Source organism: Carassius carassius, chromosome 30, assembly GCF_963082965.1.
Source record: "Carassius carassius chromosome 30, fCarCar2.1, whole genome shotgun sequence".
Taxonomy (NCBI): Eukaryota; Metazoa; Chordata; class Actinopteri; order Cypriniformes; family Cyprinidae; genus Carassius; species Carassius carassius.
In genome coordinates, this window is record NC_081784.1 from 17,241,372 (window position 1) to 17,268,869 (window position 27,498).

Below are 27,498 nucleotides of genomic sequence, written 5' to 3' on the forward strand. Positions count from 1 at the left end.
CTGGCAACATAGGATTCCATTCACTATGCTAAGCTAAGCTAGCAGCAGCTTTGCCAGACTAAGTTAATGCATGCACTGAGACAAAAATGCTTTTGCACACCTATCTAAATCTAGGGGAGACGGTGAATAACCCCTATTTCAAAAAACGGTGGAGTGTTCCTTTAAGGTTAAATAACATCAGGACTGGGCATCTCCCCCTGAAGTGCTATTGAAACAGTACATTACTGTTACATACAACTTTATTGAAGTTTGTGGAGTTTAGTGGCCATAACATAAGTCCAAATATTAAAGGAATAGTTCACCCAAAAATGAAAATGTTCTGGTAATATACTCACCCTCAGGTCATCCAAGATGTAATCGGGTTTCTGTCTTCATCAGAATTTACAGAATTTAAAACAGATGTCCTCCTGAAATTAATGCAAGAAATAGTAGTCCATCGTTTTGCAATGGTCCAAAATACATATTTAGGTGCATCAAAATAATCCACATGACTCCAGTCGATAAGTCTTCTGAACTGAAACAATTGAACATTTTTACAAACAAAACATTAGTTATGTTCTTTTAAACTGCAAATGCTTATTTCTGAATCTGGTCTGTGATGCACACTCAGCCACGTGTCACAAATATTGTTTTGTTTCTAAATCAATAATGATTTAGATAATTTAATAAATGATCAATTGCTTCAGTTCAGAAGACTTATTTGTCGACTGGAGTCGTGTGGATTATTTTGATGCATCCTATATATGTATTTTGGACCATCCAAAACGTTGGACTACTCTCACTTGCATTCATTTCTTGAGGAGACACCCTTGTGTTCTGAGGGTAAGTAAGTTATCAGCAAATTTAGATTATTTTTTTTTCTTTCTAAAAATCAAATAAAGTGATCTGCTGAAGAAAGAAAAACATATATCTTGGATGGCATGAGGGTGAGTAATACATAAGAGAATTTTCATTTTTGGGTGAACTATTCCTTGATAATAATGTCTGATTGTGTAAATATACAGAAATGTTTCTTTGAATGTAGCCACTTATTAAAGCGATAGTTCACCCAAAAACAAAACTTCTGTCATTAATTTCTCTCCCTCATATCGTTCCAAACCTGTCAGATCTTCGTTCATCTTCAGAACACAAATGAAAGTATTTTTAATGGAGTCCGAGAGCTTTCTGTCCCTCCATTGACAGCCTAAGTAGTTGAAACTACTTCAAAAAATGAAGATTGAAGCACTGGAGTCACATGATCTACTTTAATGATGTATTTACTACATTTCTGGGTCTTGAAAGTTTCAGTTACTTAGGCTGTCAATGGAGGGACAGAAAGCTCTTGGACTTCATTAAAAATACCTTCATTTGTGTTCTGAAGATGAACGAAAGTCTTACGGGATTGGAACGACATGAGGGAGAGTAATTAAAAGAGAACTCCGGTCAATTTTAACACTGAGCTCATTTTTTTGTAAATTTGTAGTGCTGTCAGTACAGAGAACAACGACAAAAATCGGTGTTGCCTACACCGTGTTATCCTCTTTTTAAAATTTGCACCCTGTTGACTTAAACGGGGCAAGTTTTAAAGCTGCTTTTAGCCTCTTAACATCCTCGTTGTGTCATTACAAGTGCCCAGACATGTGAAGTGATTCCTTCAGAGTGAACACGGTGAATCTGACTGCAGTAGATGTGAAAGATATGCATAAAAGTGATGTTAATTCAGCCAGCGCACATTCCTCTGTTTACTTATTGTTTTCCGGTGAAGCCCACAGTAGACGATTGTCCAACTCATAGGATCCAATATTACAAACGTATTTTTATTTTTTCCACGAAAAAACGATCTATGTTTCTACATAGTCATTACTATTACATAACCACGACAAATCGTTTTTTGTGGAAAAAAATAAAAATATGTTTGGAATATTGGATCGTATGTGTTCGACGATCAATTACTGTAGGATAACACGGTGTAGGTTGTTGTTCTCTGTACTGACAGCACTCCATATTTACAAAAAACTTAGCTCAATGTTAAAATTGACCGGAGTTCTCCTTTAATGACAGCAGTTTAGTTTTTGGTTTAGCTAAACCTTTAAAAGGTATTTTGAACTCTGGACCAAGAAAATATCTGCTTTAAAAAACAGAAGTTCACTACTCCTTGCTCCATCTGTCTGGTAATGCAGGAAGCCCTCTCCTACTGTACTGTATGGGTATGCACATCTTTGAAAACCATGATAAATGTAGCTTTGCGAGATGATGCTCACAGTTTAATCATACCCGTGTCTGTACGTTATCACTTCTTTTTTAATTTGTAAAATAAATTTAGCAGATATTTATTCATTGATTCTTCTGGCTCTTGTGGAGCTAACACCAGCTGACATGGTAGTGTCTTTAAAAAAAAAAACAGTTCCCATCAAAATAGCACACAACAATTGATAATGCTTGTTTCTCTCTCTCTCTCTCTCTCTCTCTCTCTCTCTCTCTCTCTCTCTCTCTATATATATATATATATATATATATATATATATATAAAGATGTATACAGTGCTGATGATTTGCCCTCTTGGTAAATATGATCAAAGATGGCTGTAAAAAATATATTTTTTTTAAACTAAAAAAAAAAAAAACTTGATATTTTATTAAAAAAATTAGCAAAAATCTGACCTTTCATTGAAGTAAAATAATTGAAAGTGTGTGTGTGTGTGTGAAGGGGGGGGGGGGTGATCACATTATGAAATAAATGTTTTTCTCAAAACACATTGGGAACAATTATTTGCCCCCTTCTCCTATAATGCCTGATGAGTTTGGAGAGATCAGAGACCATTCCTTCATACAGAATCTCTCCAGATCCGTCAGATTCCCAGATCCATGTTGGCGCTTCTTCTCTTCAGTTCAGCCCACTCATTTTCTATAGGGTTCAGGTCAGGGACTGGGATGGCCATTGCAGATGCTTGGTTTTGTGCTCAGTGACCCGTTTTTTGTTTTGATTTTGATGTTTGTTTTTGGATCACTGTCCTGCTGGAAGATCCAAACATGGCCCGTTATAAGATTTCTAGCAGAGGTTGTCAGGTTTAGATTTTTTATCTGTTGGTATTTGATCGAATCCATGATGCCATGTATCTGAACCAAATGTCCAGGACCTCTGGCAGAAAATTAGGCCCACAGCATTAAAGATACAGCAGAGTATTTCATTGTACACATGGGGTACTTTTTATCCCTGTGTGCACCAAACTCATCTTAAGTGTTTGCTGCCAAATAAGCTAATTTTTTGTTTCATCTGACCATAGAGCCCGTCTTGTTTGAAGTTCCAGTAGTGTCAATTACTTTTCAAATGTTCTATGGACAGATGAAACAAACGAAAAAGAGCTTTTTGGCAGCAAACACTTAAGATGAGTTTGGTGCACACAGGGATGAAAAAGTAACCTATGTGTAAAATGAAATACTCTGCTGTATCTTTAATGCTGTGGGCCTAATTTTCTGCCAGAGGTCCTGGACATCTCGTTCAGGCATATACATGGCATCATGGATTCAATCGAATACCAACAGATAAGAAATCAAAACCAGACAGCCTGTGCTAGAAATCTTATAATGGGCCACGTTAGATCTTCCAACAGGACAGTGATCCAAAAACACACATCAAAATCAACACAAACGGGTCACTGAGCACAAAATCAAGCATCTGCAATGGCCATCCCAGTCCCTGACCTGAACCCTATAGAAAATGAGTGGGCTGAACTGAAGAGAAGAAACGCCAACATGGATCTGGGAATCTGACGGATCTGGAGAGATTCTGTATGAAGGAATGGTCTCTGATCTCTCCAAACTCATCAGGCATTATAGGAGAAGCTGTTATCTTAGAAAAAATAGGTTGTAAAATGTATTTAATAAAAGGGGGCAAATAATTGTTCCCAATGTGTTTTGAGAAAAACATTTATTTCATAATGTGACCCACTTTCAATTATTTTACTTCAATAAAAGGTTAGATTTTTGCATTTTTTTTTTTAAATAAAATATTTACCAAGGGGGCAAATAATTCTGAACAGCACTGTACATATCTATGTAGTGTGTTTAGCCAATAACCTAGTCACCAGTTGTGATTGTGATTATGATTATAGCGTGAGCATCATTTGAAAAACATTCATCATAGTTTAACAGCTGTTGCAAATGCCCATGCAGGGGTGGGGCTTCCCTGTGTTACCAGGCAAACGAAGTAGGGAGCTAGGAACTTAGCTTATAATAATATGGATAATGAAAATACGTTATTTACTGTACCCATGCAGAGTTCAAAATATTGTATATTTTAATTCCTTTAAATATGTCCTTATTTTTGATATGTAAAAACTAATATATTGACAGTAAAACACATTATTGGACAATTGTATAGATAAATACTAAATACCTTGCAATTATATTGCCTTTCAATGTAGCTATTTTCCCATGCTCTGCTTGTATTTCTACTGTCCAATTAACATTTATAACATTAAACATTTGTTTGCAATTCACTAAAATTACTGTTCTGTTTTATTGAAGGTACCTATTACATTTTTATAGTTTGTATTTATTTTACTGGGAGAAACATTTCTTAGTTCCTATACATGAAAATGGCTATATTTTAATATGAAATTATTGTAGGTAGACATGGCAGTTTCATAAAACAACCACTAAATACCTTTAAATTACAGAGATTATGTGTAAATGTAGCTACTTTTGGTGTATTTTAACGTACTATGATTGTTTTTCCATTGTCCAATCAATTTTTAAAAAAAAATATTTCTGCAAAATAAATGCTTAATACTATATATGTACAGATATTTGTCTTCAATTTTACATACTTATTGGGTTTTTATACATTTTGTCTTAGTTATTTTAAAAAGATAAACTATATTTTAAAAGTAAATTACTGTATGAAGACAGAGCAACTTAATAAAGTAACTAATAAAAGCCATATATTTACAGAGATTAACCTGACAGCTAGTTGTTTTTAATGTATTTTCACATGCTTATTAAATTTTTATACATTATTTCTTAGTTATTTTACAAACAGAAACTATATTTTAAAAGTAAATTACTGTATAAAGACAGAGTAACTTCATAACGTAACTAATAAAAGCCATATATTTACAGAGATTAACCTGAAAGGTAGTTGTTTTTAATGTATTTTTACACGCTTATTATGTTTTTATACATTATTTCTTAGTTATTTTACAAAGAGAAACTATATTTTAAAAGTAAATTACTGTATAAAGACAGAGTAACTTCATAACGTAACTAATAAAAGCCATATATTTACAGAGATTAACCTGAAAGGTAGTTGTTTTTAATGTATTTTCACATGCTTATTACATTTTTATACATTATTTCTTAGTTATTTTACAAAGATAAACTATATTTTAAAAGTAAATTACTGTATAAAGACAGAGTAACTTCATAAAGTAAATAACAAAAGCTATATATTTACAGAGATTAACCTGAAAAGTAGTTTTTTTAAGTGTATTTTTACATAATTTATCTGTTTTTCTACAGTTTAATAACAATTATCAACAGTGATGTACCGTAATTTAATAATTTTTTACTGTAAAATATTTTCTGTATTTTTACGGTTATTGCATGTAATTTTGAGAAACAGTTTTTTACTGTAATTTGACGGAATACGTCTGGAAACTTTGCTGCCAGAGATTTACCGTTTTTTTACGGGTTTTTTTTTTACAGTGTAACAGACCACTCAGATCATTAGGATCGAGTCAGTTAGAAATACCAAGGGTTCACAGAAAACAAGGGGAGTCCTCCTTTAGTTACTATGCCGCCCGCAGTTGGAATCAGCTTCCAGAAGAGATCAGATGTGCTAAAACACTAGTCACATTTAAATCTAGACTTAAAACTCATCTGTTTAGCTGTGCATTTATTGAATGAGCACTGTGCAATGTCTGAACTGATTGGAATATATATTTTCACTGTTTTTTTTTATTTTATTTTATGTAAAATCATTTTCTAACTGTTTTAAATTCATTTTAAATAAGTACAGTTTTAATAATTTTAAAAGTTTTAAAATTGCTTGTTTTATTCTTGTTCATTATTATTTTACTTTCTTTTATGTAAAGCACTTTGAATTACCATTGTGTACGAAATGTGCTATATAAATAAACTTGCCTTGCCTTGCCTATGTATGTACACGTCCAATAGAGCTATCAGTCAGAAATATGACAGCTGAAAACTGAGTATTTCTGCCACACAAGAATGTTAATAATACTTTAAACAACTGTATCACTTCTTTCTCTCAAACTAGATCAGATCAAATAAAACAGGTAGAGATTCCCTCAGAGTACGGAAAAATGTTTCCTTTGTTTCTGTGTCAGAGATGCACAAACTCACATAAAATTAAAGGTGCCTAAAAGAAATGTAAGACATTTTATAACTTTTCTACCCATTCCAAAACAGCGTCCCCCAAAAATCAAAACCGGCAAACCCAATGTCAACAAATCTGAATGCACAAAATGATCAAAGGCTGGTGTTCTGATTAGCTAAAAAATGTGGACCACATCCATGTGCCATTTTTCGAAGAGACCGGTGTGAAACTTTGACACCTCCACTACTATTCAAAAGTTTGGGGTCAGTAAGATTTTTTTAAATGTTTTTTAAGACATCTCATGCTCACCAAGCTTGCATCAAAAATACAGATAATTGAAACATTTTGAAATATTAAAATTTAAAAAGACCTGTTTTTTATTTAATACATTTCAAATGTAATTTATCACATGATTCTTCAGAATTCATTGTAATATGCTGATTTAGTGCCCAAGAAAAATTCTCTTGATTTTAACAACTAAAACACAGTTGTGCTGCTTAATATTTTTGTGGAAACAGTAATCATTTTTTTCAGGACTATTTGATAAATAAAAACTGATAAAGAACAACATTTATTTGAAATATAAGCATTTTTAACATTATAAATGTCTTCACTTTTCATCATTTTAATGTGTCCTTGCTGAATAAAAGTATTCATTTACATTTTTATTTTAATCTTAATAACCATTCTAAATGACAACCTTGTAAACAACTTTTCAAACAGATGAAATGTCTACTTAAACTACTGTTTATATGGACATGAAATTGCTCTGTCAGTACATCTATCCATTCATCCATAATTAAACTCACCAGGCAAAGCCTGACATTCCTGCTGTTATGGTTCCCACTGACAGTTGATGTTAAGCAAGCAACTCCTGCAGTTCTCCAGTTTGCTGCAAATCTGCTCACTTCGAACACTGTATTTGGTAAAGTTCTTCACAGACTGGAAAACATAAGGTCGGAAATAAGATAACTTCTGGTTCTATATTTTTAATATGCCAAGTAAATGTACTGTACAACACTGTGTTGTGTTTAAAGAAGAAATCCATGGAAACCCCCTAGAACATTTATATGAGGAAGAAACGAGAGAAATCAAGGAGTTACAGATGAAAATTCTCTAAGCCAATCAATCGATCAAACATTTTATAAGCTTTGTTGCTGCATACCTGGCCATTTTTACACACACCATGTCTCCAAATAGAGAGCAGCTGCTCAGAAAGCATTGCAGGGGGAGGGTTGAGGTACAGGGGACCTCGAAGGTGGCAGGCAAGCTCAACTGTAAGCTGAACACAGACAAAACATGACAAAGCATATTTTGATTGCTATGAATGCTTTTAAATCTTTTTAACAGTAGTGTCTCTATTTGGACATACCACAGTGCAGTTGCTTGTAGAAGAGATGCATTTCTTGTCTTCACACCATTGGCAGTCATTGGTGTTGGCCGTACAGGAAACAGTCTGAAAACTGCTTGCAGTGCTTATCAGCTGAATCTATGGTCAAAAAACAAGAATTACTTGACATGGAAAATATCTACTTATTAGCATAAAACATAAAATTGAAGGTTTGAGGTAGCGAGGGTCTGACTCAGAGCTCTCAAGGTGAAACACTTCACAACTGTGGTAAAAAAATTCGTTTGCAATGACACAGTTAAAGGCTGAACAGCAGAGGTAGACATGGGCAGGGCAGGGAAAAATTAAAACCACAGAATCGAAGGGGAGAGGCAAGGACAGAGGAGAAACTTTTGTTCTGAATTTATTTCAGACCATGAATAACAACCATAACACATAAGTTGTTCATGTTCTTTTCTTGTTGGGAGGATGTTTTCTGTTTGTTGGTTTGTTTTCATCATTATTTCTTGGATAGAGAGATCACACAGGAACTGGCTTTTGTCTGGAACCGTTTCAAAGAATAAACAATGAGAAAATCCAGGACAAAAATTAACACAAAGGATGAGAGAAAACAAAAAAAGAGCAGCATTCTTCACACTCATCTTGCCTAGCATCAGAATGGGGAAAAAATGGGATTTAAGTAACTTTGAACGTGGAATGGTTGTTGGTGCCAGACAGGCTGGTCTGAGTATTTCAAAAACTGCTGATCTACTGGGATTTTCACAAACAACCATCTCTAGGGTTTACAGAGAATGGTCAGAAAAAGAGAAAATATCCAGAGAACGACAGTTGTGTGGACAAAAATACCTTGTTGATGTCAGAGGTCAGAGGAGAATGGGTTGGACTGGCTAGAGATGATAGAAAGGCAACAGTAACTCAAATAACCACTCGTTACAACCAAGGTATGCAGAATATCATCTCTGAAAGCACAACTCGTCGAATCCTGAAGAAGATGGGATACAGCAGCAGAAGACCACACTAAAATGTACACAAGCTCCCCAAAATTGGACAAAAGACGACGGGAAAAATTTTGCCTGGTATGATAGGTATCTCCAGCAACATTCAGATGGTAGGGTCAGAATTTGGCGTAAAGAACATGAAAGCATGCATCCATCCATCCTGCCTTGTCTCAATGGTTCAGGCTGCTAGTGGTGGTGTAATGGTGTAGGAGATAACAAATTGAGCCAATTGAGCATTGTTTAAACACCACAGCCTACTTGAGTATTGCTGCTGACCATGTCCATCCCTTTATGACTACAGTGTACCCATCTTCTGATGCCTACTTCCAGCAGGATAATGCACCATGTCACAAAGCTCAAATCATCTCAAACTGGTTTCTTGAACATGACAATGAGTTCACTTTACTCAAACGGCCCTTTTTCAATGGAAAAAAAAAAGAGACAAAGACAGTAATATTTTTCATATAAATATTTAATTACTTTAGTGTTTAAGAAATTAAATATTGATGAAATATGTAAATGTAGCAGATTAGAAAAAATAAATAATTTGATCAGTTCAGATAAGCTCCGCCCTCCGTTGGTTGCATCATATAGCGCATCTTAGAGGAGTGATAGTCACTTGTCACAGAGAAATCGTGAAATGGCCGCTGGAGCAGTGACGCACGTCAATTGCAGTTGAAAAATTGCTAAAGTAAGTGAAAAATAGATAAACAACTGAAACCAGGATAGTATTGATATCGTTGCTAGAGAATAGTTGTTGAAATAGTTGTCGTTGCATTGTATTGAATCCAGGAATTAAATGAGAAGTTGAGCTGATTCATCCGACAAAACCCATTCGAACAGATTCATCTGAGATTATTTCTAAACAATAGCACTTTATTCTTGGTAAGTGAGTTCATAAACTACTTTAATTAGTTATGGCTGTGTATTAATCAGTGTTTTATGGTCTTAAACGATGCTGTGCTGTATCATTTTTGAGATGTATTTAGGTAAAGTGATTGAAGTGATGAATTGAGAATTTATTTACTGCTTAAAAGTGTTTATACATGCATTGTTGAATTCATGAGAATAATTTGTGTAACGCAGCTCACGTGGAGTTTTGCTAGCCGTGTTATGAGCTATAGGCTAATTGAGTGCCCGCCATTTTCAGACGTCATTTTGTTCGTTTTTGCTCATTTTTGTGTTCATATTAGAGTTAAAAAAGGGGTAATAAGCACTGATAAATGTGTATATATTCATTTTGAAGGATTTGTTGTGATAAAAATCATAATTTGAAGTGTTAATGTTGTTTAAATGGAATTAATTGTGATTAATTATTTTTTTTTTCTGCCTCGTCTTTGCAAGGTTGGTTTTTTTTTTCTCCTCTCTATTTTGTTGTTCCTGTCCATGATAATCTCTTGAAAGTGAACGAGGAGTTCTGAGTTTAAACTGTTTCTGCCACAAATGGAGAGTGCTCAACACTGGTGGAAACTGGCGGGCCAACCTGGTTTTTCCTGAACTTGGAAAACATTTCATGTTTCATCAAAGTGGTAGGACCACACGTATACTTTTCCCTTTTTCCTTTTTTTTTTTTTCCTTCTTCCTCGGACATTGTTGCATCTGTGACCAAGAAGTTTTTTCTCTCCCTCTCATTCATCTCGGAGTTGCATATCGGTATTTTATAACTGAACACTGAAACGAGTGCAAAGGACATTGAACTGAGCTAAACGAATCATTTCTGATTCTGATTTGGTGTGTCATTGGACATTTCACCTGGAAAATCGTCTGTATTTTTATTTAATTTTATTTTCTCATTTTTTTATTGAAATTTCCCTGAAAAAGAGTGAATACAGAGGTTGAGTTACATAATTGTAATTTGAATTTTGAGAGTGAACTGGGTATATTATTTTCATGAAAATGAAAGAAACAAAGGAGATTAAAGAGTAAATAGCTGTAATTAAAACAAGCTACAACTTAATTTAGCTAAAGTAAATAGAGTTAACCACAGAACTATTGAGCATGAGGTCAATTATATAATTTAAATTGGTTTATTTCAAAAGTCATTTAACAGTGTTTGTGAATTTTCATTGAAGCCATTGACTGTTTATTTTTGTTTTGTTTTGTTTGATTCTTTTTTTTTCCTTTCCTCAAACTGAAACGACTTAATACAATATATATATATATATATATATATATATATATATATATATATATATATATATAAAATACTTACCTCTTTCAACTATATCTGTCTTCTGTGATTATTTCCCTTGTCTTGCTGCAACACTGGCTCAAGGGCGAACATAGTCTTCTGATCTGGTCCAAGACATTAGAAACTGGTTTATGCTAAGACCGTAGGACGCGCGTGTTACAAAAAAAGTTGGCGAGCCAGCCAGGAGCCAGTTCTTGCAGCGAGGGTAACTGTTAAAGAAACAGAGAAGGGAAATTAGTAAACCAAGAGAAACAAGTATTGACATTTTCAACCGTTACAATGGATATCGTGAAGCGGGAAAACGTTAACGTAACAAATGCGCTCATAGTCAAAGGCCTTACGTTAACCGAAACGGACAATGAGCTGGAAATGTGCCTAGAAAGATATGGTTCAATTAGCCATAATATTATCATTGATGACCCAGATTCAGAGTTTCACCAAAATGCCATCATAGAATACAATCATAACTCTGCAATCCAAAATCTGCTCCCTTTCTTACCTTTAACTTTCGGGAGTCTCTCTGACCCAGGGGTTACCTTCCGAGTGCGTGCCTTAGCCACTGTCTACACTCAACCTTCTATCTGCACTGCCACTGAAGGGTATCTTGAGGAATTGAAGGCCATTGCTAAGGAAAGTGGAAGGTCCTTCCAGAGTGTGCTTCAAGAGGAATTGGAGAAACTCAGAGAAACCCATTCTGAAAATCAAGCTACAACAGAATCGCAGCAAGCGAGCTGCCATGATCTTAGCAGTGACTCCAAGAGTGCAGAGGCCACCGTCCCATTGTCAATAAGTAGCCCCCTGACTAATTCAAAGGTGACACCAACTCAAAGCTCAGAACCTAAAAACCCAACCAAGAATAAACCGATATTTGTGTCTCCCCCTTCTCCAGAAACTACCACTGATGATATTACTGTGACAACAAGCCCTGTGTTCCCCACAAATATTGTGGACCCACCCAGTGTTCAGAGAATGGTGGATGAACACATAGTGAAAACAAGTGAAGCTACTGTGTCACAGCAAACCTCTATTTGTCTGAGGGTTTTCTCAGAGAGGGTTCCGCGCCCCCCAAACGAACCAGATTTTGACACTTGGCGTGCAAGTGTCGACATCCTGTTAAGTGACCCTTCCATCTCTGACTTGCACAGAACGCAAAAAATTCTAGACAGCCTCTTACCTCCAGCTTCCAACATTGTGAGACATGTTCGCCCTCCAGCCCTACCTGCTGTGTATCTTAAGCTTTTAGAGTCCGTATATGGTTCTGTCGAGGACGGAGACGAGCTGTTAGCCAAACTCATGGGCACTCTACAAAATCAGAGTGAGAAACCGTCAGACTATCTGCATCGGTTGCAAGTTATTCTGAGTGCTGCAATCAGACGAGGTGGCATAGCAGAAAGTGAACATGACCGTTACCTTCTGAAACAATTTTGCAGAGGGTGTTGGGACAATCGTCTCATTGCCGACCTTCAGCTTGACAAAAGAGAAGTACAACCACCCACTTTTGCTGAATTAGCAGTGCTTATTCGAACCCAGGAAGACAAACATGCCTCTAAGGAGGAACGGATGAGAAAGCATCTTGGGATGACAAAGCCCCCTAATACCTACCAAAAGTCGTGTGCAGTCTCCAATAAAGTATCAGCCTGTTCGTGCAATGTGCCCAGCTCGGATGGTTCTGAAACCAGTCTTCTAAAGAAACAAGTTGCAGAAATCCAAGCCCAAGTTACTACCTTAAAGCAGTCTCCTGATTGAAAGAATCCAAAGAGTCATTCTGAAAAGGCTGAGTTGACCGCTTTAAAGAAGATGGTGGAAGAATTATGTACTCATGTAGCTGCGGTAAAGGCATCGGTCACCCAGGGACTGAAACAAAACAATGCAGAGGAGTTGGAAATTTCTAGGCTCCAACGTCAGATTGCTGAGCTGCAAACTCAGTGTCAGTCGTGCAACGCCTCGAACTTCTAGTTCTCAGAGACCACTTACAGACCACGACCCTGGTACTGTTTTCGGTGCGGAGAGGATGGGCACCTAGCTATCAATTGCGATAACGCTCCAAATCCTTCCAAAGTCGAAGAGCAGCGACTTAAGTTAAGAGAGCAACAAAGCCAATGGGACTCTCTGCATGGAAGGCCTGCCCAGCCTTTAAACTAAAAAAGGTCTCTATAGCGGGCATATGGAGACCAGACGTTCAGACTGTCGCCCTGAATGTTACAAACAGATATCTGACGTGAGTAACTGTGGTGTACCGCCATCGAAACGCTTGCCAAAGGGGTTAGTGGGAATAAAATGCACAGCCAAGGTCGCCATTGGAGAAAAAGAAGTAGATTGCCTCCTAGATACAGGGTCACAGGTGACCACAATTCCTCAGTCATTTTATGAAGGAAATTTGTCAGACCACTCCTTGAAGCCATTAGAAAACTTGTTGGAGGTAGAAGGAGCAAACGGACAGGCAGTACCGTATCTGGGGTACATTGAGTTAACCCTGAAATTTCCCAAGGCTTTCATAGGAACTGAAGTTGAAGTCCCCACCTTGGCCTTGGTGGTGCCGGATTTAACAAGTCTCTCTCAAATTCTAGTCGGAACCAACTCCTTAGATGTGCTTTATAGCAAGTGTGCCAAAGAGAATGCGGCTAACTTTCAATCGAGCTTCCATGGGTACCAAGCAGTACTTAAAAGTCTTGGAGGCCAGGTGGAGACAAGCCAGCAGTGAGATTCTGGGTTATGTGAAGTTGAAGGGAAACTCTCCTGAAGTTGTGCCTGCAGGAAGCACAGTGGTCTTGGATGGCCTTGTCCACCTACATGGTCCCCACACAGAGAAGTGGGTGACCCTCGAGCCTCCATCTGTCCCTTTACCAAGTGGCCTACTGATTGCAAACTGTTTGCACACCTTACCCTGAAACCATCTCTCTAAATTGTCAGTTTTGCTGAGAAATGGAACTCAAACCGACATAAAAGTCCCTCCTAAAGTTGTGCTGGCAGAGATTCTGGAAAGAGAGGATATCAAAGTTGTTAAACTCCATGCCTGAGGTCTTCTCCCTGCACGACCTTGATTATGGCAGCACTGAAAAGGTCAAACATCAGATAAAGTTGAGTGACAGCACACCGTTCAAGCACAGAGCCCGACCCATCCATCCCCAAGACATTGACGCTGTAAGAAAGCACCTCCAAGAACTACTAGAGGCCGGTGTCATCGGCGAGTCTGAGTCTCCATTTGCGTCACCAATAGTGGTAGTCCGTAAGAAGGATGGTACTGTGAGGTTATGTATTGACTTTCGAAAGCTCAACTCGCAAACGATTAAGGATGCGTACGCCTTACCAAACCTAGAGGAGGTCTTTTCAACACTGACCGGCTCGCAGTGGTTCTCCGTGCTCGATTTGAAATCTGGGTTCAACCAAATCGGCATAGAAGAAGCTGATAAGTGTAAAACCGCGTTTGTCTGCCCGCTTGGATTCTGGGAATTCAACAGAATGCCGCAGGGGATTACCAATGCACCAAGCACGTTCCAGAGATTAATGGAACGGTGTATGGGAGACTTGAACAGAAAACAGGTGCTGGTTTTCATCGATGACCTCATAGTTTTTTCAAAAACTCTTAAAGAGCATGAGTCCCGGACCGGTTGCTGCAAGTTCTAAACCGACTGAAGGAGTATGGGTTGACATTGTCACCCGAGAAATGCCGGTTCTTCCAGACATCAGTGAGGTATCTGGGTCATATAGTCTCACGAGACGGAGTAGAGACTGATCCAGTGAAGGTTGAGGCCTTGAAGACATGGCCAAAGCCAACAAACCTGAAGGAGTTGAGGTCTTTTTTAGGCTTTGCCGGATACTACCGGAGGTTTGTGCGAGAGTACTCCAAGATCATTAAGCCTCTTACCGACCTTACAGCAGGATATCCTCCACTCAGGAAGAGCGGTATTAAGAAACTGAAGGAAGGAAGCTATTTCAACCCCAAAGAAGAGTTCGGTGATCGATGGACTCCAGATTGCCAGAGTGCCTTTGACTCCATAGTCTGCAAGCTCACATCCGCACCCGTTTTGGGCTTTTTGGACCCCAAGCTTCCCTATGTGCTTCACACCGATGCCAGTACCACCGGGCTCGGTGCAGCTTTATATCAGGAGCAGGAGGGGTAGATGCGAGTCATTGCCTTTGCCAGCAGAGGATTGACTAAGGGTGAAAGTAGATACCCTGCGCACAAACTAGAATTTTTGGCGCTAAAATGGGCTGTCACCTCCAAATTTAGCGACTACCTCTATGGTGCAGAATTCACTGTGGTAACGGATAGCAACCCCTTGACATATATTCTAACCTCAGCAAAACTTGATGCCACCAGTTACCGCTGGCTGTCCAGCTTGTCAACTTACAACTTTAAGCTGCAGTATAGAGCAGGTAGCCAGAATCAAGATGCTGACGGGCTATCCCGACGACCACATGGTAAGCCTCTGGATGACTTGATTTCACAAAAGGAGAGAGAAAGGATTAAACAGTTCACACTAAACCATCTCATCGGGCAAGGAGTTGAGTCATCTGTTCTCATGGCAGACACGATAAAGGCCATCTGTGAAAGGCACCAGGTGATTGGGTCATCCCAAAATCCTAGTTCATCTCACTCTCCACTTACCTTGGTTGAATCTCTTACTCAGCATGAGGACGCTCTGCCAAATGAGTTCCAACATGAGGATGAACATGGTCTTCCAGATCTTCCTCATCTCTCAGAAACTTCCCTGGCAGAACTGCAGAGAAAAGATTCAGAAATGAGGATTGTTATTGAAGGATTGGAGTGTGGAGTGAAACCCTGTAACCTGAGTGACCAACCACCTACCATGGGCTTGTGGTTAAAAGAGTGGAACCGACTAGAGCTGAGAAATGGAGTGCTGTATACGAGAAGGCAGGAGTGTGGAGCCTCTAGCTATCAGTTGGCACTGCCCACCACATTGAGAGATATGGTGTTACGGAGCCTCCATGATGACATGGGTCATCTAGGCATTGACAGGACCCTGGATCTCATCAGGTCAAGGTTCTTCTGGCCGAAAATGTCACAGGCAGTGGAGGAAAGGGTCAAAACTTGTGAGCGCTGTGTTCATAGAAAAACACCCCCGGAAAGAGCAGCTCCTTTGGTAAACATCCAAACTGGCAGGCCCTTAGAGTTGGTATGCATAGACTTCCTGTCCCTGGAGCCAGACCAAAGCAACATCAAAAACATACTGGTTATCACGGACCACTTCACAAAGTATGCCGTTGCAATACCAACTAGAAATCAAACTGCCCAAACCGTTGCTAAGAGCTTGTGGGACAATTTCTTGGTGCACTATGGGTTTCCGGAGAAACTACATAGTTACCAAGGGGCAGACTTTGAGTCACACACAATAAAGGAGTTGTGTAAGATCGCAGGCATTCGTAAGGTGAGAACTACCCCATATCATCCGAGGGGCAATCCAGTGGAACGTTTTAATCGTACGCTCCTCCAGATGCTGGGGACCCTTGAAAATGAAAAGAAGTCTCGGTGGAAGGAGTTCGCAAAGCCCTTAGTGCACGCTTATAACTGCACCCGCAATGACACCACTGGTTATACTCCTTATGAACTCATGTTCGGGCGACAACCCCGCCTACCTGTTGATCTGGCCTTCGGATTGCCAGCAGACACTCCCATCAAGTCCCACTCTCAATATGTGCGAGATCTTAAGAATCGGTTGCGTGAGAGTTACGAGGTGGCTACTAAAAATGCTGGAAAGGTAGCCGAGCGTAATAAAATAATATTTGACAAGCGTGTGGTTGCTTCAACATTGGAGGAGGGCGACCGAGTTCTTGTAAGGAACGTGCGATTGAGAGGAAAGCATAAGCTGGCTGATAAATGGGAACAAGATGTTCATGTGGTTGTCAGAAAAGTTCGTGATCTGCCAGTATACAGTGTCCAACCAGAGAGAAACGGTGGTCCTCTCCGGACATTGCACCGAGATTTATTGCTGCCCTGTGGGTTTTTGCAGCCAAGCAACTCCGAAGAACAACCAAAGGAGAAAGAAGTTCAAAGGCCTAGAACCAGAGCTTGTCTTGATGGAGGGATAAAGGAGTCAGAGTTTGTTTCTGAATGCTCAGAGTCTGAGGATGAGCAAATTCCCTGTTATGTACCTGAAAGAACATTGGGCTCTGAAACTCAAATTATTATGGGCTTTGAGCACTCACCTTGTGTTCAAGTTGCATCCAACTTACCTGTCCTTGATCCTGTTAGGGAGGGCTTACCTGCTCTGGAACCTGTGGAGAGTAATACTGAAGAACCTGCAACGGAATACTTGCATGAATGGAAACCTGTGGAGGGAGAACCGGATGAGCCTGTTGGATTAGAAACATGTGTGGATGAGCCAGAATCAGGTTGTGCCGAACCAGATGTCTCAGTGGAGCAAAGACCGGAACCAGAGCGATCCTCTATGTCCCTGAACGAGCACCCTACTCAATTGATTAAGACAGTGCCAATTAGTTCGGAGTTAGGAAGTGGAGGAAGAAATTCAATCTCAAAAGAAAGGAGTTGTGTTGAGTACACTGAAAATGAAGAAGGGAGAACTGAGCCTGAAGACAATGTTGCCCCCAGACGTTCACAGAGAGAGAGACGTCCCCCTAAAAAGTTTGAATATCCCCAGTTAGGAAATACACTTACCTTAGTGATTCAGTCCTTGTTGCAGGGTCTAAACGAAGCTTTTAGTTCTTCTTTAGAAGAGTCAGTTGTTGCCCCTGTAATTCACGTGTAGATGCAACGGGACGTGCATATATTCCAGAGGGGAGGGTGTAACCAAGGTTACCAATCCATCCATATAAAACAAATGGAAAAAAAAGAGACAAAAGTAATATTTTGCATATAAATATTTTATTACTTTAGTGTTTAAGAAATTAAATATTGATGAAATATGTAAATGTAGCAGATTAGAAAAAATAAATAATTTGATCAGTTCAGATAAGCTCCACCCTCCGTTGGTTGCATCATATAGCGCAGTTTAGAGGAGTGATAGTCACTTGTCACAGAGAAATCGTGAAATGGCCGCTGGAGCAGTGACGCACGTCAATTGCAGTTGAAAAGTTGCTAAAGTAAGTGAAAACTAGATAAACAACTGAAACCAGGATAGTATTGATATCGTTGCTAGAAATTAGTTGTTTAAATAGTTGTTTAAATAGTTGTCGTTGCATTGTATTGAATCCAGGAATTAAATGAGAAGTTGAGCCGATTCATCCGACGAAACCCGTTCGAACAGATTCATCTGAGATTATTTCTAAACAATAGCACTTTATTCTTGGTAAGTGAGTTCATAAACTACTTTAATTAGTTATGGCTGTGTATTAATCAGTGTTTTATGGTCTTAAACGATGCTGTGCTGTATCATTTTTGAGATGTATTTAGGTAAAGTGATTGAAGTGATAAATTGAGAATTTTTACTGCTTAAAAGTGTTTATACGTGCATTGTTGAATTCATGAGCATAATTTGTGTAACGCAGCTCACGTGGAGTTTTGCTAGCCGTGTGTTATGAGCTATAGGCTAATTGAGTGCACGCCATTTTCAGACGTCATTTTGTTCGTTTTTGCTTATTTTTGTGTTCATATTAGAGTTAAAAAAAGGGGTAATAAGCACTGATAAATGTGTATATTAGTGTCCATGATAATCTCTTGAAAGTGAACGAGGAGTTCTGAGTTTGAACTGTTTCTGCCATAAATGGAGAGTGCTCAACACTGGTGGAAACTGGCGGGCCAACCTGGTTTTTCCTGAACTTGGAAAACATTTCATGTTTCATCAAAGTGGTAGGACTACACGTATACTTTTCCCTTTTTTTTTCCTTCTTCCTCGGACATTGTTGCATCTGTGACCAAGAAGTTTTTTCTCTCCCTCTCATTCATCTCGGAGTTGCATATCGGTATTTTATAACTGAACACTGAAACGAGTGCAAAGGACATTGATCTGAGCTAAACGAATCATTTCTGATTCTGATTTGGTGTGTCATTGGACATTTCACCTGGAAAATCGTCTGTATTTTTATTTAATTTTATTTTCTCATTTTTTTTTATTGAAATTTCCCTGAAAAAGAGTGAATACAGAGGTTGAGTTACATAATTGTAATTTGAATTTTGAGAGTGAACTGGGTATATTATTTTCATAAAAATGAAAGAAACAAAGGAGATTAAAGAGTAAATAGCTATAATTAAAACAAGCTACAACTTAATTTAGCTAAAGTAAATAGAGTTAACCACAGAACTATTGAGCATGAGGTCAATTATATAATTTAAATTGGTTTATTTCAAAAGTCATTTAACAGTGTTTGTGAATTTTCATTGAAGCCATTGACTTTTTTTTTTTTTTTTTTTGTTTCTTTTTTTTTTTTTTTTCCTCAAACTGAAACGACTTAATACTATATATATATATATATATATATATATATATATATATATATATATATATAAAATACTTACCTCTTTCAACTATTCTGTGATTATTTCCCTTGTCTTGCTGCAACACTGGCTCAAGGGCAAACATAGTCTTCTGATCTGGTCCAAGACATTAGAAACTGGTTTATGCGAAGACCGTAGGACGCGCATGTTACATACAGATGACAAATCTGCAGCAACTGTGTGATGCTATCATGTCAATTTGGACCAAAATCTCTGAGGAATGTTTCCAACACCTTGCTGAATCTATGCCACGAAGAATTAGGGCAGTTCTGAAGACAAAAGGGGGTCCAACCCGGTACTAGCAAGGTGTACCTATACAGTGGCCAAAAAAAAAGATTATTTTAAAGGGGGGTTGATTCCTTTCTATACCCAATGTAATATTATATATAGTACTATTGAAAAAATCTTTTTCAACTAATAATAATAAATGTTTATTGAACATCAATTCAGCATATTAGAGTGATTTCTGAAGAATCATGTGATACTGGAGACTGAGTAGTTGATACTGAAAATTCAGCTTTGACATCACAGGAATAAATTATATTTTAAAATGTATTTAAAATATATAGAATATCATATATATATATATATACACACATACACACACACACACAATGTTATTGCTCTGCACTATTTTGTCTGAACAGCCTCAGACTTTTGAATGGTAATGTGTGAGTGTATGAAAGTGAAAGTGACGTGACATTCAGCCAAGTATGGTGACCCATACTCAGAATTCGTTCTCTGCTTTTAACCCATCCAAAGTGCACACACACAGCAGTGAACACACACACACCGTGAACACACACCCGGAGCAGTGGGCAGCCATTTATGCTGCGGCGCCCGGGGAGCAGTTGGGGGTGCCTTGCTCAAGGGCACCTAAGTCATGGTATTGAAGGTGGAGAGAGCACTGTACATGAACTGCACCCACCTACAATTCCTGCCAGCCCGAGACTCGAACTCACAACCTTTCGATTGCGAGTCCCACTCTCTAACCATTAGGCCACGACTTCCCCACAATATATACATAATAATATCAGGAACATAGTGCACGGTAAAGTATAAACCACCCAAACAGACCCTACATACAATGATAAACTGCACGATTACAGGTCTCTGAGATACACACAATATAAAATAATACATCATGAACTTGTGTGTCGATCCATTACTTAAAGTCCAATCCACTTCCGATAGCACTCCAAACTCCACACGGTAATTGCAGTAATCCTCTCGGGTCCAGTTTTGCCCACAGACAAAAACATCTGTATCCCCAATCGCTGGAGTTTGGTTTCACTGCCATCATAATTACATCACTATGAGATTATTATGCGCCAACTGACCTTTTGTTCAGTCAATAATCAACAGGCATTTTTCACAGTCAAGCAGGATTTACCCAGTGGAAAACAGGCTGTATGCCATAAGTAAAGCAGAACATGTGAGTGGCTCTGCATATAAGCTTCCCAATGTATCAAGTGTAAATAGGATTATAAGTGTTTTAACAATAATCTCCTGACAGAGAATTTATGGGAAGGAAAAATACTCTCCAGGTGTGTGTTTGACACAATTGAATGAGATGTAAAGTGAACTTCACCCCACTGGGATGGTGATGTGCGACAGTAAACCAGGTGTATAGATATTCCCACAAGTTGAAATGGATGGGTAAACATTTACAAAAGATCACACTACTATTCAAAAGTTTGGTGTCAGATTTTTAAATAAGTCTCTTATGCTTGCCAAGGCTGCATTTATTTGATCAAATATACATTTAAACATTTAAAACAGTAATGTTTTGAAATATTCCTAGAATTTAAAACATCCGTTTTCTAGTTTAATATATTTTAAATGTATTTGTTGAATTTTCAGTCTCTTCAGTGTCACAATCCTAATATGCTGATTAGTTGTTTAAAAAATGTTTCTTATAATCAATGTTATAAATAGTTGTGATGCAAGATATTTCTTTTGAAAGGATACACAATATTTTTTTATGCTTATTTGAATAGAAAGTAAAAAAAAAAACATTTTGTATTGTTAAAAAATATTTACTGCCACTTTTAATCCATTTAATGCATCCTTGGCGAGGAAAGATCTTAATTTCTTTCAATAGCCTTTTTAAATAGCCTTGTAGTAGGTGGAATAATTTAGTCAACCACGAAATAAACCCCTTTAGTATGAAGCAAAACCCACTTTCGCTGACTCCTTCGAATTAGAAATAAATTTAGTGTGAATGTATGATGAAACATGCCTCTAATACAGGTCACAATACCTCCATAATTGACCATAAAAGTAATTCTGTGTAGCCAGTGTCTTTACATAAGCTTTTAAAATGAAAGGTTCTTATGTGTGCATGCAGGATAGAAAGAGGCAGGCACACTGTCATTAGCAAGGCTGGAGTCCCAGGGTTCCTCAATCCAGACACAGCGAACACCAGGACCAGAGCTCTGACAAAGATCCACCTCCAGGGAGGCCTCACATCTGGCAGGCTTATACACCAGCATATCGTTCAGGATCACACCAGAGAAACCACCAAAAACATATATTGAGCTGAAGAGAAGAAAAAACACAGACCTTTTCTGTTTGTACTTTAATCTGTTTGTCTTGCCAAAATATATTTCCAAAAGAACTGAGAGGATAAGGCCACAAATTCAAGTGAACTTGTTTTCAGACACAAGATGAGTTGTTTAACTAAATGAATTTCAGTGGAAAAAAATTACCTGGGTACAGAAAGAGTACATATACTACTGATGGTATCAACACACGAAAAGAGACCACATTAAGAATTTACCCATTGCTCACAACTGCAGTGTGTCCAAAACGGTTGACAATACGAAGAAGATTGGGATTCGGAAGAACTGTCCACTCATCACATGCTGCAAAGCACACACACACAAATAAAGTAAAAGAAAAGCAAAATGTAAAATTAAAAAAAAAAATTAAAAAACAAATACGCTATTCGATCAACAGAGAACATTATAATACCATTTTAAAACGTTAACCTCAACTTGTCTCATATTTTAATATAATTTATTCCTGTGGTGGGAATGCTGAATTTTCAGCAGCAATTGGTGGAAACAGCGATATAATTTTTCAGGATTCTTTGATGAATAAAAAGCTGCTGTTGTAAATGTATTTACTCTCAATTCTGATTACTTTAATACTTTTATTTAGCAAGGATGCATTAATAAAAAAAAGCAAATCTTTTGATTACCTTTGCCATCATCTAATACCATTTTATTCTAAAAAAAAAAAAAAAAAAAAAAATAATAATAATTTAATAACAACTGTAAAATGACACTGTTATACTGTACTTTATAATGTTTGGATGTCTAAACACACTACATACAGTATATATACACACTGTTAACAACCTCTTGTGCACAGATCATGTTTTGTGATATGTGATTCTTATATAAGAAAACAACAATTTACAGATCACGGGAAAAAGTGAGAAACCGAGAGAGAAACAATTGTCACATGTAACATCTCACAGCCTCCCTACAGCATCACTAATGACAACAGCAGAGGTTAACACCACACATTACTAGGGCTGGACGATTATGGCCTAAAATCAAAACCTCGATTAATTGAACATTTTACCTCGATTACGATTAATGAACGATTGTTTTGTTTGACAAGGTTTGTACTGTAAGCAGGGCTGTAGCTGGGGTCAGCAGGGCCCCGGTGCAGGTTGTACCAGTGGGCCCTGTTTGAAAGTGTTTAATTTGTATGTTCGTTCTGTTTATTTGTTTGTGCTATTTACACCGTGTTTAAGTTTTTTCAAGTTTGTAAGTGTCCAGGTACAGACACCTTCAACATTTCTCACATTATCAGTTTATTTGCTATAGTTTAGAAAATGGTAATAAAATATGCCAAGAACTCAAGAGTTAAACTGTCAGAACAAATTCATCTTGATAATATCAGATAACTTTGATAGAAAGATATGTAATGGATTACAATCAAACAAAACTTCAGACAACAGTCAATACTTTGTTGGCCAATTACCAATCAATGATTAATTGTGTTCAGTCTGTGTTGTGAAAAGGTTGCATTAGCAATTCCGCAAAGGAGAGCTCAATTCAGTGTTACTGTCTGTGAGACGCGGCTCTCTCTCTGCATGCGCAGATTGCGCACCGAGCACAGCGCGAGTAACCAGCTGCTCAGTTCAGCTTTTCCGCGTCTTGTGTTTGAATGCTTTAAAGTTTTTTGAATGGTTAAATTGGCAAGTGGCAAGGCTTAATAACACGTGAAAATGATACGCTTTCGTGTCGACACGCAGCAGCATTCTGTCAACTGTCCTGAGTGTCTTTTTAGACTGGCCTCAGCCAGACGGTTGAGATCGACTATTAAAGGTGGGATAGTTTTTCCTATTGAAAGCGCTATCCGACATCATAGCTCACTATCAGCAGTTATTTTATCTATGTTCGTAACATTTCTTACATATTATTGCTCGGTGTAAGAGATAAATAAAGATCAGATAAAGATAAATTAGCACAGTACCAGTACGAGTGATTGCGTGTGTGAATTAGTCATACTGTCTCTATATTATTGTGAAGCTGTGGGTTGTAAATAGCATAGTTCCTTCAAAAGTAGAAAAATATTCTATAATAAGTTTTGAGATTCTAAGCTACTTTAGTATTAAATCACAGGACATCGCTGATAAATAGTTTTTGCATTCCTCTGTGTGCGCAATCTTCACATCTACTGTTTACATGAGTTTTTGTGCCAAAATGCAGCTGCGCGAACATGGGAGTTCGAAATAATAATACACATCCGACCGTCTAATCGCTTGAACGTCCAAACCATAAAACAAATACAACTGACAAAGTTTAGTGAAGACTCAAGGCTCACCGCTCGCGCGCCATCACTGTGTGTTGAACCGGCGTTCACCTCCGTGTTTTGCTTTTATGCCACTGATTGGAGAGCGGAGTCATGTGGCTACACACGCGGTAGTATGCTTTTAAGGGGGAAGTATTAGGATTAAAAAAAACGAAATAACCGACATGAGAAAATTAAGTCGGTTAGAGGTTCTGAATTTCGGTTTCGATTACTTTTCGATTAATCATCCAGCCCTACACATTACTACATCACACAGATACCCCAACACAACAACATATTGCAGTTCTGTCTAGTGATAGTGAACAAAGATGCCTTTATGGCTGCAAACAAGAAAAATAAACCACTGAATATTGAAGACCTTGTCTTAGATATTCAGAGCTGCTGATGTCAAAAGAACATTTTCCATTTCACCCCATTTTTTACTCTGTCACTAAAACAAAAAATAAAAACATATGCACTAAAACTACAATCCAAAAATTATTTGTAGGTAAAATATTTAAATGCTTTTGAAAGAAGTCTCTTATGCTTAACAAAGCTACATTTATTTGACCAAAATACTATAAAAACAACAATGTCAAATATTATTACAATTTAAAATCACATTCTTTTAATGTAATTTATTCCTGTGATGGCAACGCAGACAGAAATGTATGTAAAATGCTGATTTGATGCTCAATAATCATTTCTTTTTATTAGGCTGAAAACGACTTTATATTTATTTGGAAACCATGATTAATTTTTTTTTCAGGGTTCTTTGATTAGAAATCTTTTGTAACATTATAAATGTCCTTACAATTTAAATCATCTCTTAATGCATTTCTTTAGAAAATCTTACTGATCTCATCAGTCTTCAGGTGCCCAAAGTCCAAACTGAACTGGCTAGCATCAGATAAAGATATTCAAAAGCCATCACACACTTTCTTAGTCAACACAGACTACCACGTCATCACTATGTAAATTCGGCATTTACCCCTCAGCAATCTCAGACAAACAGGGAGCTGAGAAAGTGTGGCCAGATTGCAAAAAGCTCTACTGAGTGTAATTTTGATCGAGCTGCTGTTTAACCAAGATCACAAGCAAAATTTTACCTCAGAAAACAGACCAAATGGCCACACAAAGTGAATTCAGCACATTTCTGACCTCCTGCGACACCCTTCATCATGGTGGTTTTACAGCAGAAGTTAATGGATGCTGTGCATGACATGAATGGACATGATCTGATAAACAGTATGCCATATGTGGATTAATCAGTTGTAATGTGATGGAACCCTCTTGTATTTAACTGTATCATACACTTTGACATCATGCAGCCTATAAATTGCAGCGGAAGCTGCATGTGAACAACTTACAAAGGAGTGAATCAGTGTTAAGAGTGTAAATTGAAATACTACCTTATTCTTATTAAAATACAACTGACGTAGCTTAGAAATATCTACAAACATTTTCCATTGTCCTGATATCTGTTAAAGCTTTTTGTAAGTGACTTCTGCATCACATTTGCATACTGTCCCAGGGAATGCAAAAACTATAATGTAAGTCACTTTTACACTGTCTGCATCTGAAAGCTAGATGCATACGGAGGTAGGCAACAAGGTAGACTGAATCCAATGATCGTGTCACTTCTAGGGATGTGCAACAGTGATCGAGTACTCGAGTACTCGGCCGCGACAGCGATGATCGATCATGTAAACGATGATCGAATTTTTTTCTTTTTTTTCTGATTCGCTATGGCAGCACATTGGGTGGCACCCTGAGCTCTGATTGGTTAGCCCGCCACAGGATGCATCAAAAGACGTGAGAAAAGAGAGAATCATGGCCTCAAAGTCACGTAGTGATGTTTGGCTTCACATTGAAAAGACAGATGAAAATACAGTTCAGTGCAAGCTGTGCAGCGCCAAGCTGTCACACAAATCTACAAGTACAATGCACTATCATCTAACATTTGTACAGAAAATGTCTGGCGATAACAGAGCGGCAACTCAGATGAGCATTGCATCATTTGCAATAAGACCTAAATGCAACGCAGGCAGAACCGAGAAGGTGACACAGCTAATCGCTGAAATGGTTGTGAAAGATTTGTTGCCCATTAGTTTCGTGGACGGAGAAGGATTTAAAGATTAAATGCATTACATTGAGCCCAAGTATGAAATTCCGTCACGCAAAACAGTCACGGCAAGAATAGATGCACTATATGAAAAGACTGATTCTTCACTGAAGGACAGACTGTCAAAGACAGCTAGGGTGGTTATCACTACTGATTCATGGACATCGCTAACCACTGAATCCTACATAACACTAACTTGCCATTACATTTTTGAATGGGAAATGCACATTGCAGTGTTACAGATGTGCAGTTTCGATGAACGACACACTGCCGTAAACATTGCCAGCTACCTAAAAGATGCCACAGAAAAGTGGCTGTCAAGCTCTGACAAAGTAATTGTTTATGTCCATGATAACGTGAGCAATATGGTTCTGGCGATTCGAGGACTTTGGGAATCAGTGCCCTGCTTCGCACACACCTTGCAGTTAGCCATCAACGAAGGTTTCGGTGTTACATCCGTAAAAAGCGCTATAGCTGCTTGCAGCCGTTAGTGGCACATTTTCACCACAGCACAGTGGCTACAGCCGCACTTCGCCAGAAACAACAACAGCAGAAATTACCCGAGCACAAACTTATCCAGTACTGTCGCACGCGATGGAATTCTGTGTCCGATATGTTTGAACAACGATGGGCTGTGTGCGCTGTTCTGTCAGATCGCAATTTTACAAAACTTGCTGATGCGAAAACACTTCGAGTTGAAAGATGAGCACTGGCAGATCGTAAAAGAACTGATACCTGTTCAACAGTCTCTCAAGTGCGCCACAACAGCAATGTGGAGTGAGACGCATGTTTGCATTTCGATGGTTTATCCAGTCACACACAGCCTCATCACGAGACACCTAAACACACAAACCGATGAGTCTCCCAGAGTGTCGGAATTCAAGACAACTGTGCCAGAATCTCTGAAACGGCGCATAATCATCGTTGCTGAGGATACTGAAAAGTGCCGCTGCATCTGATTGCGGCAATATTGGATCCAAGACACAAGCACCGGAAGTTTCTTGAGACAGAGCTTCGAGAGAGAGTAAAGGAGAATCTTAAACAGATTTACGAGTTTAACTCGGATTGCGAGTGTAACTCTCTCTCTCTTTCTCTGTCTAATGCATAACTTAGCATCCTATTGCATCCAAGTTGTAATGTTACGCCTGCTATGTATCTCAATTATCTGAATTATCATAGGATGTGTCATAGAATTAGCTTCAGTTTAAACCACACCCCCGATTAATCGATTAATCGTTTTTGAAACCTATCGATGATCGAAATGAGAAATTTCCCAAAATGCCCATCCCTAGT

The 27,498-nt window shown here is 38.2% G+C and overlaps 1 long non-coding RNA gene across 1 annotated transcript in view; it reads right to left on the reverse strand.

The window, feature by feature from the left end:
- LOC132110777 (uncharacterized) overlaps positions 1 to 27,498 on the reverse strand; it is a 95,229-nt gene that overhangs the window by 21,865 nt on the left and 45,866 nt on the right. Inside the window, exons 2-4 of the long non-coding RNA XR_009424681.1 lie at positions 7,691 to 7,807; positions 7,484 to 7,600; positions 7,128 to 7,260 (exon numbers count right to left, since the gene is read on the reverse strand). This is a non-coding gene — a long non-coding RNA (uncharacterized LOC132110777). The remainder of the gene's footprint in view (positions 1 to 7,127; positions 7,261 to 7,483; positions 7,601 to 7,690; positions 7,808 to 27,498) is intronic.